A 20,530-nucleotide genomic window follows, 5' to 3' on the forward strand; every position below is an offset into this window, starting at 1 on the left:
ATTATTGTATATTATTTTTGCAGGTTTAAATAATCAATGAGATCTACATTACTCTACCAGAGCCTTATCCAAAACAGAGACAAATTTATTTTAGCAAAGAGAATATGCTGTGTACTTAGAAATAGAAAATAATATTATAGAATTGTGAGTCTATATTTTACTTTACATATTGAAAGCTCTGTGAGCAGCCCAAGTTAAAGTTATGAAATAACAAAATTGAAGTGAAAAAAAATATTTTAAATGAATTCTATTTGAAATTCACCATTTTTATAATATAGTCAAATCTAACTATGTTAAATATTTGACTCTCAATTTCTATTGAAAGTCACTTTTCTGTAGGCAATTAATCCTGATTCTTGAGGGGAAAAAAATAACTTTGGCCAAAATCTACCAGACTTGTTTTTCCTATACCTTTCCCTCTAGTTCTACTGAAATCAACAAAAGCAGATTGCCATATTTTATAACTAGAAGTCATAGTAGAAAAAAATGTATATATCAGAGTTTGTTTTAAGTACTACAGAAAGTACAAATATCAAAAACATTTGAAAATTCAAGATAATATTAATTTTCTCATTTTTTATTCTGTCTTTACCCCAAAATCTGGAGGAAGGATTTTGAGTCTCAACTCATTCATATTGTAGTTCAATTTTGTTAATTTATTTCTTCAACTCAACAAATAACTTGAATAGATCAGGCATTTTATTTTATTTTATTTTATTTTATTTTATGGTACCAGGGATTGAACAGGGGTACTTAACCACTAAGCCACATCCCCAGATCTTTTTTTTTTTTTTTTTTTTATTTTGAGACAGGATCTTGCTAAGTTGTTAGGGCCTTACTAATTTGCTGAGGCTGGCTTTGAACTTGAGATCTTCCTGCCTCAGCCTCCTGAGCCTCTGGGATTATATGCATGTGCCACAATGCCAAGCCTACATCAGGCTTTTTACATGAACTGAATGAATATCATATCTTTTAAAATTTTTGTTCATGCTTCGAACAGCGATAGTAAGAATACTTTTGGAAAATTGCCTTAAAAATAAAGTAGGCATGGTAGATGATGAAATAAAGATACAACAGCAAGGTTAGAATAAGAAGACCTTCAGAGAATGCTGAAGAAATTCATACACTATGCATGAAGTTGACAAATCAGATACATTCTCAGGCAAACACAAAATGGGTTCTTATTGAATGCTGAGCTATTGAATATTGTGGAAGGGTCACACAGTTGTCATGACATGATAGCAATATGGAAATCAGAGGTGGAGGGTCAACAGTCTAAAAGGGAAAACCTTGCTGGTTCTTGACTTGGGAAGAAGTCTGAGATTACAAATATATTTTTGCAGTGTAGCCTGTAGCATCTGTGTAATAGAGAAAAGTAACTGATCGGGTCCAAATATATTTTTAAATATATTTTTAATGTTCCCCAAAGAATATGTGATTTCATTTCCAGAAAATATGTATTAACCAAGAAACTTTCTTTCTTGATATTTAGTTTATTGAGGGAAACTACTTTCTAAAAAGAATGAGAATATGCCTTTTTATGAGCTATAGTTTTTAAGTAATTTGATGGTCCACTCTCAAAAAATAATTAGCTTTTCAGTGAAGTTCATTTTTGCATTGTTATTAAAAACATTCTTTTACATGATCATCTCAGTATATAATTACAACCATAACTCAAAGATCACTCTTTTTCCTAAGAACCCACAAAGGATCAGTTTATACCACAAAAGAATTCACAAAATTATACATTTTGATTGTAGTCTTAAAAAATGTGATAACAAATAATATAATAATCAAATGCTAACATTTACTGTTAGAATGTATCTGATTTGTCAACTTCATTTACTGTGATAGGATTTTTAACTTGTAAAATAAATATTAAACTAAGAAACTGGCATTTAAAAACTTCCCTTCTCTGACTCCAAACCACATTTTTTTCATGGCCCTTACTCTCCATTGTCCATTAAGACCTAGGTTTTCTCTCCCCTTTTTCTGTTCTCAAAAGTACACCCCCTGCTATTTGATGAAATGATCAGCCACTTGAGTGTGCCTGAGACTCAGGGGGTTCCCTGGATGGGGGACTTTCAGTGCTGGAATAGAGTCCTAATCCATCCAATAGGGGCTGTTGACCTATGTTTGAAGGATGATTTCAAATGCCACTTCATCAGTGTCTTTGTCCCACTATACAATGTCACTACTGTTCTAATGTGTTCTTAAGACAGTGCATAAACTTTCTTCTGCTATGCCATTCTCTTCCTATTATTCACTCCTGACAACTTTTGTACAGGATTTTTTTTTTTTTTTAAATAAAGATGGGCTATCTTTTTGAAAAGAAGGAGCTGAAAATGACTGCAAAGATATTTTCACTCATGGCTCAGGATGATTGACCAGGAACACATTTCTTCCTTTTGGTCTTTGTAAAAATTCACTTAAGAATTGCAAAAGACTTGCTTTGTAGAATAATATATGGTCTATTTTAGAGAAGGATCCATGTGCTGCTGAGGAGAAAGTGTATTCACTCATTGATGGATGGAATATTCTCTCTCTTTCTATATATATATTCCATATATTCTCTCTTTCTCATATATATATGTTAAGTCCAAATTATTGATTGCATTATTGAGTTCTATATTTCATCGTTTAGTTTTTTTTTTTTTTTTGAAAGATCTATCCAGTAGTGAGAGAGGTATACTAAAGTCACCCAGTATTATTGTGTTGTGGTCTATTTGGTTCTTGTATTTCAGAAGGGTTTGTTTGACCTATATAGATGCCCCATTGTTTGAAGCATAGATATTTATGATTGTTCTATCTTGTTGATATATGAATCCCGTAAGAGTACAAAATGTCCTTCTTTATCCCTTTTCACTAGCTTTGGTTCAAGGACTTAGGAATTAGTCCAGAGACTCTGCACCTAATAGAGGAAAAAGTAGGCCCAAATATTCATCACATCAGATTAGGTAGGCCCTGACTTCCTTAACACGACTCCTAAAGCACAATAAATAAAACCAAGAATTAATAAATGTGATGGACTCAAACTAAAAAGCTTCTTCTCAGCAAAAGAAACAATCAATGAGGTGAACAGAGAGTCCACATTAGTTATTGTGAATTGAGCTGCTATGAATATTGATGTGGCTGTGTTACTTGGAATGGAACCACCATTTGACCCAGCTATCCCACTCCTTGGTCTATACCCAAAAATTTGGGAGCAAAGTTTTGCTACATGTATGTCAGATAGAGCACTAATCTCCAGGATATATAAAAACTCAAAAATCTTAACACCAGAAAAACAAACAACCCAATCAATAAATGGACTAAGGAGCTGAACAGATACTTCTCAGAAGATATACATTCAATGAACAAATATATGAAAAAATGTTCAATATCTCTAGTAATTAGAGAAATGCAAATAAAAACTACTCTAAGATTTCATCTCCTGCCAGTCAGAATGGCAGCTATCAAGAATACAAACAACAGGTGTTGGCGAGGACATGGGGGAAAACTCGTACATTGCTGGTGGGACTGCAAATTGATGCAACCACTCGGGAAAGCAGTATGGAGATTCCTTAGAAAACTTGAAATGGAAACCACCATTTGACTCAGCTATCCCACTCCTTGATCTATACCCAAAGGACTTAAAATCAGCATACTATAGTAACACAGCCACATCAATATTCATAGCAGCTCAATTCACAATAACTAAACTGTGGAAGCAACCTAGATGCCCTTCAATAGATTAATGGATAAAGAAACTGTGTTATGTACATACAATGGAATATTACTCAGAATTAAAAGAGAATCAAATTATGGCATTTTCAGGTAAATGGATGGAGTTGGAGAATATCATGCTAAGTGAAATATGCCAATCCCCAAAAAACCAAAGGCCAAATGTTCTCTGTGATAAGTGGATGGTGATAAATATGGGTGGGGTCAGGGGACATGGGAAAAATGAAGGACCTTTGATTGGGCAAAGGGGAGGGAGGGGTGGAGAGGATTATTATGGAGGCAGGAAAGATGGTAGAATGAGATGGACATCATCACCCTAGGTACATGTATGACTGCACATATGGTGTGACACTACATTGTATACAACCAAAAAATGAAAAGTTGTGCTTCAATTGTGTATAATAAATCAAAATGCATTCTGCTGTTATATATACCTAATAATATAAATAAATTAATAAAAAAGAAAGAAAATGAGGCAAAAGCAATAGTGTGTGGGTTTCAGGACTTAGTCCTTAAGAAGCTTGGCAGCTTCCACTTTTACTCTCTTGGGATCCTTCCACAAGTGAAGAAGTTCTGGAAAGATTAGCAAATGATGAGAAGAGGAAAAAGATCCAGCCAGCCCATGGGCATTCCAGTTATCACAGCATAGTCATCATCAGTGCGTATGATACCATCATGAACATGCTGTCCCTGCCACTCTTCCAGCCAAAGGAAGCCAAATATGTACACATGTATATCTTCAGGCAGCACCATGTGGCACAGAAAAAATACCCAGCAGAGTCAACAAATTTGCAAAATATTAAGGCATATTGAGAAATAACAAATCATTGTTGTTCTAAGGTACTAAACTTCAGGAATAGTGCATTACATCGTAATTTGCAAGTGAAACATTATTTTCAAGTGTAATATTTTTTTTTAAAGAGAGAGTGAGAGAGGGAGAGAGAGAGAGAAAGAGAGAATTTTTGAATATTTTATTTTTTAGTTTTCAGTGAACACAACATCTTTGTTTGTATGTGGTGCTGAGGATCAAACCCGGGCCGCAAGCATGCCAGGCGAGCGCGCTACCGCTTGAGCCACATCCCCAGCCCAAGTGTAATATTTTTGAAAAAATTATTTTCTACTACAAGAATAAAGGACTAAACTGACAAAGAAAGAATTGCAAAAGAGATTTGAAAGAAGAAAAACATATTTCCGGCAACAGTGGATAACTAGAGCAGTTTTCAGTGGTATGAGTTTGTTTATATGAAAACACAGCAACCTGTGCAGGGGAGACTGCTAAAACACATGAGACACCCAGGAGTACAGAAAACAGTTACTGGGAATAGAATGGGCCCCACAAAGCCATTCGAAGCTAGTTAATTAAAAGAGTAAAGATTCCTTTAATTGACTAATCCCTTTAATTATTTCGACTTATTGTCAAAGCAGGTAAAAGTCCTATTGGCTCTCAGGTGAAAGGCAAAAGAAATACTTTCTAAATCAAAGAGATCTTCTGCATAGGATAGATGAGATAAGAAGAGAAAATGAGTGAGGTAGTGGCTAGATGCATTCCCTAGAGAGGGAAACTGGCATACAAAATGCATATTTTTCAAGATCTCCAAGTCCCTCTATCCATAATTCCCCCTATTTTACAGGGGAATAGTGACTGCCATGTGTTCTGAGAATACAAATTATTTTTCTGAATCAAGCACTAGAACTAATTGTTCATGAGCATGATGATACTGGAAAGTTTTGCAGTTCGGGCTCTTGTGTCTTCATAAAAGAAGATTCCAAGCAAGACAAGTGTCGTAGTAAAAAAGTATAGCCAAGTTTATTAGAAGAGGAAGAGTGGGGAGTGAATGGGTTGCATTGAAGATGAGATGACAACTGCCTTCTTGGTGGACCAGATTTTACTAGGGTTAAGGGACAGTTTACAGAGGGTCTCAGTAGAGCGCCACCTCCTAGTTCTTGATTGACAGTTGGATTACATCATATTAGATTTGTAAATCTCCATTAAGTATGTCTTACTTGTGAGTGTCTAAGTGAAACCCAAGGGGTGAAAATTTATGAATACAATAAGATTAAATAATATGCCAAGGATCTAAAGGCAACTTCAGTCACCCTGAACCATGCCAGCTGACTTCATCTGGAATTTGTTTTCACAAATCTTGAGACCATTTAGCTCTCCTGTTAGGGCAATCTGCCTGTCTCTTATCAAAAGAGGACTCATGGGCAAATACTCCTCAGTCCTGTGAATAATACGCTGTTATGCAGTTATTACCTTACATCAGAACAGAGCCAAGATAACTTCATATAAAATGTTTCTTTAAAAACAAATTGAAAACACATAGTCTATAGAATTAACCCTTCAATCTCCATGTTTCTACTGCTCATTTCTATCTGTTCCCTATCAATGATACAATATAAGCAGTAATCAAGAATCATCATATTTGGACTTTTTTTTTTTCAACTGGGCAGGAAAATGAAAGATTTTATATTACCTTTACTCCTTTTCAATGTTTTTCCTTTTTAAATATAGCTCCAAGTTTCATTTTCCTTTATACTGAAGAATTTTTTTGTTTTGCTTTTAATTTCATGTGAAAGAAGACTTCTGGTAAGAAGACTTTTGGTTTTGTCCTCTGGCTTTGTTTTTCTTTTGATTTTTTGTTTTTGTTTTTGTTTGTGTGCCTTTTTATCTTCTTTATTTTGAATAATAATTTTACTGGGGGTGGTGACATTATTATTTAAATATTTTTAAATAACCATTTGTATTACATTTCTGTTCCTTCTTGTAAAAATTTTAAAGACAAGCCTAATGGAATTCTTATCCTTATTTTTCTCTAAGGAAGGTATTTTTCCTCCTCTGTCTTCTTTTAATCTTCTTTGTCCTAGTTTTCTATAATTTGAATATGATAGGCTCAGGAACACTTTTCTCCTTTAGTGTTTCTTTGCTTGGCATTTGAGATTCCTGGATCTGTGGCTTAGTGTTTTTCATTCATTTGAGGAATTACTTTGTTTTACTGCAGCATTGGAATTGAACCCAGGCCCTTGTGCATGGTAGGCAAAAGCTCTTCACTGAGTACATCACCGATCCTTGGAAAGTTCCTGACCATTTCAGTTTCATTCTCTTTTTCTTTGCCCTCTAGCATTCTCATTTGTATCAGACATTTCCCCTTATCATATAGTCCCAATATTCTTGATCATCGTTTCCCGTTTTGTTTTAGTTCTTTTTACTTTGAATTTCATTTGGAAGGCTTCTGTTGACCGAGCCTCAAGTCACTAATTTGCTTTCTCGCCACGTTGAACCTATTGATGAATTGATGAAAGCCACTTTGCACTACCGCTCACAGTGCTGTGTTTAATTCTAGACTTTCTTGGACTTTCCTCCCTCTGTTCACATTCCCTATTTGTTTTCAACTCTTGCCTCTGCCTCTCCTTAACATATTAATTACAGTTACTTCAAGTTCCCTAATTGATAAGTCCAGCTGTGTAGTATATGAGTCTGATTTTGCTGAAGTTTCTTTCTAGAGTGAGCTTTTTCTTGCCTTTGATAACATGTTTGTAATTCTTTGTTGAAAACCAGACAGGGTGTATCAGATAATCCAGTAATAGGAACTAAGATATATAGGCCTTGAGCCTGAGGATTTATGTTAAATCTGGCAAGGAATAGACCTTTGTTATTTATTTATTTGCTCCTCAACTACCAGAAATTTCCAGTTCCTCTAGTGTCCTTATTTTGTGTCCCATGTTGTCTTTGTGAGTCCCCAGGAACAGCCCTCCACAGCCTGCAGCTCAGTTTCCAGATCCGAAAATTGCAATCCAGTGATACAGGAGTTCTATTGGTATAGTGGGATTTTCTATGTCCTTCTAAATAATTTCAGTCTTTTGCAGGCCTGTGTCTCAGGGATGGACATCATGGATGCTTCTCTAGTGGTGTGGCATTATGTCCCTGCCTCCTTACTCCTCTTCTTGCCTGCAGATTTACCCATTTCCCTTGAAGCACTGGCTCTTGAGCATTTTTTCTCCCTTGGGGTAGATAGAAAACTAGAGAGGCTGGAATGAGGAGGGGTTTCCTTTCCCCAGCTGTGATAAGCTGTCAGAACTGAGTTTTGTCAAAGTCCTTTAATCTGGAGAGTAGGTCTGTTGTGAAGGAGACTAACTATTCTTCCCTTTTCCCTACTAAAGCCCTAAGGGGCTCTTTCTTAGCTCCTCAGAGAAAGAACTTGGTAGAACCCCTGTAGTGAAAATCCATGGAAGTGTGCAGACCCTTCTGAGACTGTCTTGCTCTCGGGCTCTGTGCTGGTCCACACTCAGCCTCTAGGAAATTATGAAAGTTATCATTTAAACACTCCAACCAGTATGTGACTTCCAGAGCTTCTAATCTAGGTAGGCATGCCTAAGCTGTGTGCACACATTGCTCTTTCTCACTGGAAGCATCTATCCTCCAGACTTCTGAGAGGTAGATTTTCTAGTGACCTCTGTTCCCTGATAGGTCTCAGAATAGTTCTTGATTTTTAGTTCATCTACCATTTTTCTTGTTGCAAGATCAAGAGTGACAACTTCCAAGCTCTTTTTATGTCAGAGCAAAAGCTCGAAGTTCCTGTAATAAGCTTTTAACAGTAGTTTATACTATTCTTTTTCTTTAAATATTTTTTGAAATCATACTTGAAAGATGGAATGGGTGCTTCAGGAGGTAAGCATAACTTACCTAAAAACAAATGCATATACACAGAGCCTTGTTCTTTAACAATAGCAAAATGAAAAATAATGTGTTTAAAAGTGCAGACTTCGAGAAGACAACAGATTGCCTTCTCCAAAATTATTTATCATCTTTACATGTAGGAGAGGCACTTCAATTAAAGGACATTTCTCTGATGTTTTTATTTGCTTTTTTTTTGCTCCCTTCTCTGGAGTACACATCCACTCTGAATTGTATCATAGTTCATGGTGTTTGAGTCTAGCTGCTCTGTGAGATAGTGTAAAATTGTAACTTTGTATTTCCTAGAGGTGCAAACACAAGGCTTTGCATATAATAAACATTTAATGAATGTTTTAAAACTCGAATTAAACCCAAAGACAAAAATGTATCATTTTGTTTTCACATAAGTAATATAATTTTACAAAATGTAAAATAATTAGCACTCTTTTCACCCTAAATTTATTATTCTTACTGTGTAGGATAAGTTCAATAAATGATTTAAGACTCATTAGCCTGGTTGTCAAAAATACCTGAAAATCTGACCCCAATTTTAGTTTCATAATTCTCAGGCAGCTTTGTTTTTGTGCTAGGACAGTTTTCAGCTACAAAAACTTTGTTCATGTCTGATTACACTGTGATGTAACTTCTAATCATGTTAAGTATTTGTGTAACTGAGATGGATGAAATGACTTTGGCTTGGATGTGGTCTTTGTCATTTTCCCAGAAAATTCATGTGCAAAATTATTAAATTGAAATAAGGTCACTGTTATTTTTCTAGGTGGTCTAATGTGACTCTTAGCCAATGTTATCCTCTGGACTCATCCATTAAACTCCTAAAACAAGGAAGCTGTCTCTCATCTGTCCATTGTGGGTATCACTGAACATATTGCTCCGTGTCCTAGTTTAGCCAGAACCCTCTGTTACATGTCCTAGGTTAGCCAGTGTCCTTCTCCAGCTTTAAGTTAAGCAAATACTGCTGAATTTCCTTTAGCAGAGTTTATGTTGGGTGTTATCTTTAGTCTTCCTGTTGGTACCTGTCATTATGGAGGTTATGAATAGGTCATTCTTTTAAAGAACTAGTTTTATCAAAGTAGCAGCCTAAAAGGGATTGAGTCAGGAAGAAGTTGTATCTTCTTATACGACCTTGCCTCAGAAATCACAGAATGTCACTTCTGTTACACTCTTAGTCAAAGTAGTCACATTGTCCATCTGGGTTCAGATAAAGGAAATATGGAATCTCCCTCTTGATGGGAAAGTGACAAGGTCATAAGGTAAAAGAATACTTTTGATGGGAGATAATATTATGCCATCTTTGAAAAACACTGTCTGCACAGACTATACTCTGGCTACAAAAATTTATATTCTTCTAAGTATAAAATGCATTCATCCTCCCTCTCCTTATAAAACTTCTGAGTCTCATGCCCTTATAGTATCAGTTAAAAGTCTAGGGTCTTGTTATCTAAATCAAATCTAGGTGTGCAAGAGGCTTTACAGGTGGGGTTTCTCAAGTACAACACTTTGAGTAATATTCCTCTGAATCCAAAGACCTGTCAGTTAAATGACAACTCCCGCCCCCATGCATCAGTAGAGGAAGTATAGCTCAACTCCTACCTATAGCCATTCCCTTTCAAGATGGGAAGAAACCCGAGACACAAAGAAGTCATTGTTCCATAGCAATTTAGATACCTTTGGTATCTGTTACCTGTTCCTTCATTAGTTGTTTACTTGCGTGAGAAATGTTCACCATGGCCTGGGGTCTATCTTCTGGGCTCTCAGCTTTGCCTTTTGGCTCACCTTTGATTTTCCACAAAAAAAAGAGCAAGCACTTCTGTTTTCAGCTAAGTGAAGTTCCAACTTGCTTTCTCTGTATGCACATTTGGGGTATACAAAGATCTGTCTTTCTTTTGTTCTTTCCTTTAGATCTTCATCATTTTTGGTCCATGATTATGCAATTCCTTTAGAAACTTTGCTAGCTCCCTATTAATCAATTTATAATTAATCAGCTTATAATAAAACAAAGTCTGCAAATCACAAGAACTTCTCTACCAGACTCCTGATAAACCTCCTAGAAGACAATACTTTTAAGATTGATAAAAATCTAATTGTCTAGTGCTTTAGTCAATTTTTACACTACTGTGAATAAAAGACATGACAGAGTGATTTTAAGAAAAAAATTTATTTGGGTGTTCGTGGTTTCAGAGATCTCAGTCCACAGGTAGCCCAGGCTCTGGGTGAGACAGAATATTGATGGTGAAAGAGTGTGGCAGAGGAAGTGGCTCAGGTGATGATCAGAAAGCAGAGAGAGACTCCACTTGCCAGATACAAAATATATACCCCAAAAGGCACACCTCTAATGACCCACCTCCTCCACCACAACCTACCTACCTTTAGTTACCACTCAGTTAATCCCTATCATGGGATTAATTAACTGATTGGGTTAAGATTCTCATACCCCAATAATTTTACTTCTAAGCTTTCTTGCATTGTCTCACACATGAGTTTTGGACACTTCACATCAAAACCATAACATCTATCAGAGAATTTATAATGACCAAGATATTTACTGGATAAGCACATAGCCAAGTGAATCAATGAATACATTTTCCAGTTTGTGTTTTGTGAAATTGGGGTTGTAGGATTGTGAAAACCATGTTCAAGAAAGAATATCATTCATCTATTTATAAACTTTGGTTGTCAGCTAGAACTTTAGGAACTGTTGGATTATAAGCCTTATTAATTTGTACTCATACATGACTAAAAAAAGGCATACCCTTTAAAGAAAAGCATTCAAAATAGTAGTAGGACTACAGCTACCTATAACTAGAAAGAACCCCATAAGCAATTAAAAGGCAGTTTTAACATAATGGTATTTTATGTTAACTTTTGTTAACAGCTTATCATCATATTAAACTAAGATCTAAATTAAATCATACTTTTTTCTCCATCATCAATAGTCTTTAGCTTCTGAGTAAAGTAACGTTTATCCACTAACCTTAGAAATTGTCTTTCTCATTTTAGGCTGCCATAACAAAATATCTGCTGGATGGCTTAAACAACTAAAATTTATTTCTCATAGTTATAGAGTCTCAGAAGTCCAAATCAAGATGATGGCAAAGGAAATTTTGCTCTGCGGCTCTCTGTCTTGGTTATGTCACATGATGTGTTTATGTATATATAGAAAGAGGGAGACAGACAGGTCTCTGGTGTCTCCTTTTATACAATCACTAAACCCACCATGAAGGTCCAAGCCTCATGACCTCATCTAATCCAGGTTACCTCCCAATGACCCCTTGTCAGAGCACAATTACACAGGAGTTAGGGCGGGCACAAACATTCTGTCCACAACATTCTGCTACTGATCCCCCCAAATTTATCTTCTTCTCACATGCAAAATACATTCATTCTACTCCAACAAGTTCACAGTTCTTAACTCGTTCCAGAATCAACTCTAACACACAAAGTTTCATGTAAATGCCATATAAATCAGATATGGATGAGACATGAAGTATGATTCATCCTGAGGCAAGATCCTCTCCAGCTATGAACATACAAAGCCACAAAAGCTGTGTGTTTTTGAGACACATGATGAAATAAGAACACCACAGATATACACATCCTAAAAGGGAAAAATAGGAAAGGAGAGGGTGATGGAATCAAAACTTAGCAGGGCAGATTTTATTAGGTCCTCAGACAAATAAAAAAATAAAAAGACTTCCTGCCTTCCAGATCACTGAAATAGCAGTCTCACCTTCTAAATACAAGGAGGCAGAGCTTCTTTTATCTCACATTGTGTTATTGGTGACTTAAGTGGGATTTTGTTCTCAGTCTTGAAATTCTGTACTTAATAGAGAATATGCTAGGCACAGTTTCTTTACCATCATGGGAATTTATTGGAAATACATCTGAAAAATTTTATTATGCCTATAGTTTGGTAGAGTTCAAAACAACCAACGTCATGTCAAATGACTAGGAAAAAGTAAATATCACTTTGAGACATTGCTTTCCATGGATTTATACAAAATAGTACACTTTAGGAGTGCTTTGGAAAATTATACAGTTCTGCTTGCTGGAAGCAACCACTCTGCCTCAGGTGTTAAAATGCCTGTAGTTTGAAACCGTTTTCCACCCTAGCACTCTTTTGGTCCTGTGAATTATAACAATAGAATCATGGCTTTCAGTGAATGCTAGTTATCTTTAAACAACATTGGTGAAAATGCCAATATTCCTCTCAGGACCATTTGACATGGAGATTACAATACAATGTTAAATGCTCATCACCACAAGCAAACGTGTTCTTATTTTGACATTTTTGCCAAACCTGACTCTGGACTTTTATTAGCAGCACTGATAGCTTATCCCCACTCTTTCCCATCATAGTCACAGGCTTTCTCTATGCCTCACTGGATTCTATTAAAATTGATCTTAATCAAAACATAAAGTTTAAGACCATGTGAAAAAAATCAGTCTCCATAAAGCCTAAATCTTAAACTAGCATTTTTCCAGAGGAGCCCAGAGAAGAACACCTTCCTAAATGTCAGAGAGGTAAATCTGAGTACCTAATAGTATTTGTGACACATTGAATTGTAGAGCATAGTAAGTTCATTTTGCATATTTGGGCAAGAGAGATAACTACTCAACTTAGCTAATGTCAAGTTCCTATTTCTAATTAGCATAATTTGTTTAGGAAAATAAAAACAAATTAATGAACTATAGAAATATTATAGACATTTTTTAAGATTGACCATTCCAAATTTTTCTTAAACTTTTTTCTGTATTTCTGATCCTGCAAAATTGATAAAAATTCCTATGCAATTTTCAAGTATGCTTACACTTTAATATTATCAATTCTCTGAAAACAAGAAATATTTCTCTCTCCAATTATGTTCTGTTTCATACAAAAATATACTTGAATTTTAATATATTTTGTAATTTTTCCTAAATTGGCACATTTGTTCTCAAATATAATCATGTTACTCAAGCATATTTAGAAACTTAAGAAAGAAAAGGATGATAAAAGGGAAAGAGTGAAAGTGGCTCAACCTCTCATTTTAAATTATATCACATTTGCTTTTCTGTAACATAAGACAAAAGAAAATAAAAACATAAGTTACATGATAATAACCATTACATTCATGTTCTACTTACTAACATTTTAGCAACACTTAATTTAAAATTTTATTTATTTATTTTAGGCTTGAACCCAGGCACTCTACCACTGAGCTGCATCCCCAGTCCTTTATACTTTTTATTTTGTGACAGCATCTCACTAAGTTGCCCAGGCTGACCTTAAACTTGCCATCCTCCTGTATCAACATCCTAAGTAGCTGGGATTACAGGCATGGGGCACTCTGCCCAGCAAACATTATTTAATTTTACAACCAATGGTATTTAAAGTATGTCATTGGGCTTTCACAAAAAAAGTTAATGCTCTTTTTTATTAGTTGCCTTTTAAATAATATTAGATTTCACAAATGGTTTCCTTAATTTCACTATTTTTTAAATCCTTTTAAAATTAAAAACACATTTCTTTACAAAATAAAATTTTCAAAACCAATTTTGTTTCCCTTTACTTAAATTATAATACTATTATTATAGACACTAATTCGGTGAGTGACCCAATCTTCAAGCCATTCCCTTTCTCTTACCTAAGTAACAGCTACCATCATGTCTATATTATATAAGTTCACCATGATTCCATTCTTCTTGCTAATGATCACTTTAGAAATGAACATATTATATAATGGTAAATAACAAAATATTTGGGCCAGGCTTTTGTAGAACATCTTGGAAAGTAGTACCTGAAGAGATGATTTTTGTCCAGACCATTTTTATGGTTGGATGAGCTATCTAGAGCTGTTATAGCAATGTACACTTGAGACAAGATAAAGTCATAGCATGGAGTAAGGCACATTCAAAAGAATTTGGAAACCCCTACTTATATATTTTTAGTTTACAGTAGTTCAAGTTAGTTTTCCTTGTCACTTAAACCCAACATGGTAACTAAAACCTCAACCATCCTTTAAAACAAGTAGACAACAATGTACAATACTTAAATGCATTCAGACAAGATTCATCACTTTCATAGATCAGGAACATTGCCTAAAACAAAATTTTCTTTGCTTCTAGCTTAATTTTTGTTTAAATGCTACACATCACAATAATGATTTTATTTTACAGTAAAAAATTTACAGGTAAAATTGTATTACAAGTAATGTTATTTGGCTTTCACAAAATGGTAATTGGGCAGTAAGCAAACAAAAATAAAAGCCCAGAAGGTTACTGACTTTTAAAATCTAAACATAAAGAAAAACTCATTGAACTTTAAACACAAAAGAAATGTCTAGTCCCTTGGGGTGACTATACTCCTGTGTGGATGCCTTTTGTACAGTTTATGGCTTACTGATGCAGATAATACCTTAGCAGACCTGTACTACTGTGAATTCGGTAATTTTTTAAAGAAGATATAATCATACCGATGTCTCAGAGTAAATAAAAGCACTATGAAAAACACTTTTTCACCAGTGAGCCTATAATCAAGATATTTTGTGTCCATAGACTATGCTGATATTAAATGTTAGCAATGTAGATAAGATCAAATTAGGATCTTTGCTAAAACAGCTGAATTAAGGTAAGATAATAGAAAGTCAAAATTAATAGGCTTATCCTTTTTCAAAAGTTTGACACAGAAGAAATCAATTTGCATTATTTTCATGTTTTATTTTCCTGCAGTTTCTCTGCCATGCTCTGGTACTTAACATAACCTTCACCTTTTAAATACTGATTTCAAAGCCAGGCCTGTAGTTAAAAATAGCATGAAATGATATACTGTATTATAAAAAAAAAAGAAAAAAAATCAATAAGAGGAGGGCAAAACAACAAAGACTGCCATCTACAGAACAGGAATCTTTTGAAGAATTGTCTAAAGGTGTAATCCGTAGAGAAACAAACATTTCAGAAAACCATCATTTAAATGCCTAGAATTCTTCTATTGAAATGGGAGAGACTCAGGGACTTCTAATCTCAGAGTATGTAAGAAAGAGTTGCTGAGATATCTATCATCATGATTAATTAAGGAACTATATTTGAAGTCACTAGGCCAGGTGACATTTGTTTCTTTCTGCATGTGTTAGCAGCTGACAACAGTAGTCTTTGTATATAGGTTAAGCCAGCAGGAGTGAGGGTGAAGAGGTAGGGCCAGGTGTAAGGCGACTCCTGACAAGGGAAAGAATCTGAAACACACATACACTTTCATAACCCATTGACAACTGAAGGAAACATTTCTGAAAACAATATATTTACATCCACTAGGACCTAGGAGTCAAAATACAGTAAATAGATGTGTAACAGATATTCCACAACTATCACTGTGAGGTGGAAGGAGCAAGCCCACAAAACAGAATCTTTAACCCTGGCAGGAAATCAAATCCTGTGGTGAAATTTTAAATCATGAGGGATAAAAATAAAGCATGAAACATTTCAGGTGATGAATTAAAAATTCATATTAGTATCAGACATCTTTATTATCAATTCTGGATCCCAGAACACAACAGAGCAACATCTTCAAAATGCTAACAACAACAATCAAAAAACAAGTCTTTGAACAGTAATCCTATACTCAAGGTAACATACAAATGGAAGGTAAAAATAAGAAGTTTAGCACACCCAGACACTGGAGGAAGGTGGAGGTGGGGGCATGGGAAAAATGGAGAAACTGATTGGGTAATGGGGATAGAAGAAAGGGCAGGAGTATGGCGGCAAGAGAGTTGATGGAATGAGAGGGACATTGTTACCCTATATATATGTATGACTGCCCTTATGGTGCACCAGAGAAATGAAAAGTTGTGCTGCCATTGTGTACAATGAATCAAAATGTATTCTGCTCTCATATACACCTAATTAGAAAAAAAATAAATTTAAAGAAATCTCTTGAGACTATTGGATTAGAGATAAAAAAGGCATGAAATACAAAAAGAATTGATCTTAAAAAATGAAACTCATGCACCATGTATATTTAAATTTAATCATTGATGAATAATGTAGGGGAAAAAAGTTAATGGGGAAAAAATTCCATATGATGAGAATAAGGAGAAGAAGGGATAGGATGGAAGGAAAAGTAAATGTATATGAAAACTTGCCATATCCTTCCTTTATTAAAACTGTATTAATATATTCTGTGGAATCTCAGGATGGCTTTCTGTTGTCTAACCTTATGAAATTATTGCACGTGGTCACACATTTCCAAATCTAGTTCAATAGGTGATTCCATAGAAAAGTAAAAATTATAAAAAAAAAATCACAAGAGAAATAAGATATCTGTTATCCCAGGGGACTTAGGGGCAAATGAATAGACAGATAAAAATTCATCAGTAAAATAGGGATTGAGTTGAAGTTGTTGTATCATATCATTAAATATTCCTTTGTTATATAATCTACTTCAGAGAATAAGGATTGAAAAAGAGAAAAATTGGGGGTCTTACTTTAATTCTTAAAGCAGATAGAAATTGTGTGTCTATGCACTGCCTTTAGTTTTAGGTAGAAATATAAAAATTAGAAATTATTACCAATAAAAAAGAATTTCAAGACATTTAACATGAGAAACTGCTCCAGTTTGGATCTTGAATGTCCTCCAAAGATCCCATGTTGAAGGCTCAGTCTCCAGTTCATGGCACTATTGGGAAGTATGGAACATTTAGAGGTAGGATCTAAGGAAGAAAGCTAGGTCATTAGGTATGTGCCATTGAATGGGGATCTTAGAATCTTGGCTCCTTCTCTTCCTTGGTCTTTGCTTCCCAATGACTATGAAGAAAACATGCCTCTTCCACCACCTGGTCCTTCCATGATGTATTGTACCACCACAGATCAAGGCAATATGGCCAAGCATCCATAGACAGAAAATTCTGAGATTGTGAGCCAAAATAAATATTTCCTCCTTTTAAGTTGGTTATTTCAGGTATTTTGTCACCATGATAGAAGTTGACTAACAGAAAATAAGTAACTTACTGTATTAAGAGACTTGAAGGAAAGCCCATTATTTTCCCAATAGGTGCAGAAAATCATTGGTTTATGAGAAACATTACAATTTTAAAAGAAAAATACAATATTATGATTGAGAGGAAAATGCCATTGTACATAGTTATTTCTCAGCACTTTCTTCATTTAGTGCAGTGAAAAAAATTAAGAGAATAAAAACAAGTATAAATATTACAAAAAGATCTATTTTAGATGCAACTAGTTTCTCCCTTAAAAAATGCAAGAAATGAAGTGAAGATAGTTTAAGATAAAAGGGAGATATTATATGACTGAAAAGATAAATCCTTTTGCATAGAGTCTTGTACAGGGATTATATATTTTTAAACATAGCAATAATAAATCAGATCCCTACTTTGTACCTCTTAGAGGCAGTTATATCATAAACAAAGCTAAAAGTGACAAACTTAAAAACATTTGCAAAATATTTAACATCACACAGAAAACACAGTGAAAACCAACCTTAAAAATAGACAAAAGCAAGCCGAAGAAAATAGTTAGGGGCTATGTCTGGGTAAATCACAGAGAAAAATTTAAAATAGCCAACAAACATGTAACAATGACAAATATAACATTTTCTCATTGTCCTCAAGTTTTCAGAGAAACTCATTAAACTAAGGGAAAACAATAAACATTAAGTATTGCTCATTCTAAACAAATTGCTATGAAGAGATTTGCAAAAGAAACAGCCAAATATGTGTTCCACTATCAGTATGCAAGCACCTGTCTCAAATCTGGATAAGAAGTTGAATTTGAAGAGGATTTAAGGAAATTTTTGCAGGAGAGTATTTTAGGTATTCCTCACTGAAGAAGTGGGGTGCCTCATATAGTGTGGGGTCTTCGATTAATGCATGAAACCCCTGCAGAAGAAAATCAGACTGGGATTATTTTACAAAGGAATCAAGATACTTTTAATTAGGTCAGATTACCTTGCAGCAGACCATTGCTTCAGCAAGAATAACTGGAAGACCCTGGCATGATGGTTAATGCCTATAATCCCAGAAACTCAAGAAGCTGAGATAGAAGGATAACAAGTCCTAGTCCAGCCTCAGAAAATTAGTGAGGCCCTGAGCAACTTAGGGAGACCCTGTATCAAAAATAAATAAGTAAACAGAACTGGGGTTGTAGTTCAGGTGTTTTGCACCTTTGGGTTCAATCCCCAGTACAAAAAGCAAAGAGAATAACTAAACAGCTGAAGTAAATACAAAAATCACCTGATTAAAGGCATCAGAAAACTAAAGTCAGTATAGGTGAGAAGGACTAAAAGGCCAGACAGCAGAAAATCTTTGCAGAGCTCTTGGAAATGTTACAGAGCAATAGGAACCCAAATGTAGTCCAGGGATATCAATAAATCAGAACATGAGTGTCTACAATCAGGAGCAAAGGCAAATGTGATACAGGAAACCCCTCCATCAGCTCCTATCTCTCAAGAACCGACTGATCCTTAGGCAGCTCAGGCTAAGAGAGAAGCTGAGCAAAGAGCACCTGCAAATGGTTGAGAAGATAAGCAGATTGATTGGCAACCTCAGAAAGTAGGAGACCCTTGAGAATTTCAGGTTTCAGTGTGGACAAACTAAAGATGACTATAAGAGTAAAAGCAATCTTGAAATAGAATAATTAACAGTCTAAAAACAAACTTGATATATATATATGTTATCACTGCTTGAATTGATGAGATTCTCTGCTCTGACCACCTAGAAGAAAATTTTTTAAATCTTCAATGGAATGTGGCATAATTTAGACTTTAACTGTTATTAATTGAATACTCCTGGTAGTCAATCACAAAAAAAAAAATAAATCTATCACAAGGAAAAACAGATAAAGAGAAGAACTTCAGGTGATTCAAATATTTCACTTATCAAAAAATAGATTTTCTAAATGATTAATGTCTTCAAGAAAACCGACAGATAGGCTGGGGATGTGGCTCAGGTGGTAGTGCGCTCGCCTGGCATGCGTGCGGCTCGGGTTGGATTCTCAGCACCACATATAAACAAAGATGTTGTGTCCACCGAAAACTAAAAAATAAATATTAAAATCTCACTCTCTCTCTCTCTTTCTCAAAAAAGAAAACCGACAGCGACACAAAAATATTAAGAAGATAAAGAACTATAAAAGAAAATGAGTTACATTGGAAATGAAAATGCTTGATAGAAATGAAAAATTTAATGAATAGTATTAATTGACATCTACAAAGATAATTAATGCTCTAAAAGATAGATAATGGGGAATATGTATACTGAGTAGAAAAAGGGAAAGTATGGAAATATAGAAGTTAAAGATCTTAAAATCATGAGACAGGTTGAAAGGGTCAAATAATAATCTGAATCTCAACATAGGACAGAAAGATTTAGATGTAAAATTGAGAAAACAATAGCTAAGAATTTTCAACATTGTTGAAAGATATGAAGCCACAGATTAAAGGTGCATCACAAAGAAAATCATATTAAACACATCATGTAAAACTACACACATCCAAGGAAACATACAAGAAAATAATTTACCTTAAATAGCTTTATATACTTACTTCCTAAAAGAAAGAAAAGAAAGATAAAGGCCAGAAAACAATGAAACTTTGTTAAAACCTGAATTAGAGGAAAATAAAAATATTTCCAGAAAGTAAAGGGACAGTTTTGTTTTGTTTTCCCAACTAGTCAAACAAAAGAAAAATGAAGGAGCAGGAAGAAGAGGAGGAGGAGGAGGAGGGGTAGGAAAGATGCAAAGGACTTCTTTGGGAAGGAGAAAAACTGATACTTGATAGAGCATGGAAAATTCAGGAAATAATAACATAATTATCTAACAAAAATTGCAAATGTATGGATAACTACATATTAATATAGATTCTATAAAATAATAATAGAGTGATTCAAAATAAATGAAATCAAAAGCACAGAAGCCAAGAATTTGAATGAAATTAAAGTGTTTAACACGTTTGCATTATTCAGAACATGTAATACATAGTGATTTACGTAAGATTTAAGGAAGCCCAGTTTATGTTTGCTGCAACCTCAAAGGTAACAAATAAAAATTCTGTAGTAATAGAGTAAAATATTAAAAACAATAATAGAAGAGGAAAATGGAATAACAAATACATTTGAGTAACACAAA

This window comes from Callospermophilus lateralis, chromosome 9 (genome assembly GCF_048772815.1).
Source record: "Callospermophilus lateralis isolate mCalLat2 chromosome 9, mCalLat2.hap1, whole genome shotgun sequence".
Taxonomy (NCBI): Eukaryota; Metazoa; Chordata; class Mammalia; order Rodentia; family Sciuridae; genus Callospermophilus; species Callospermophilus lateralis.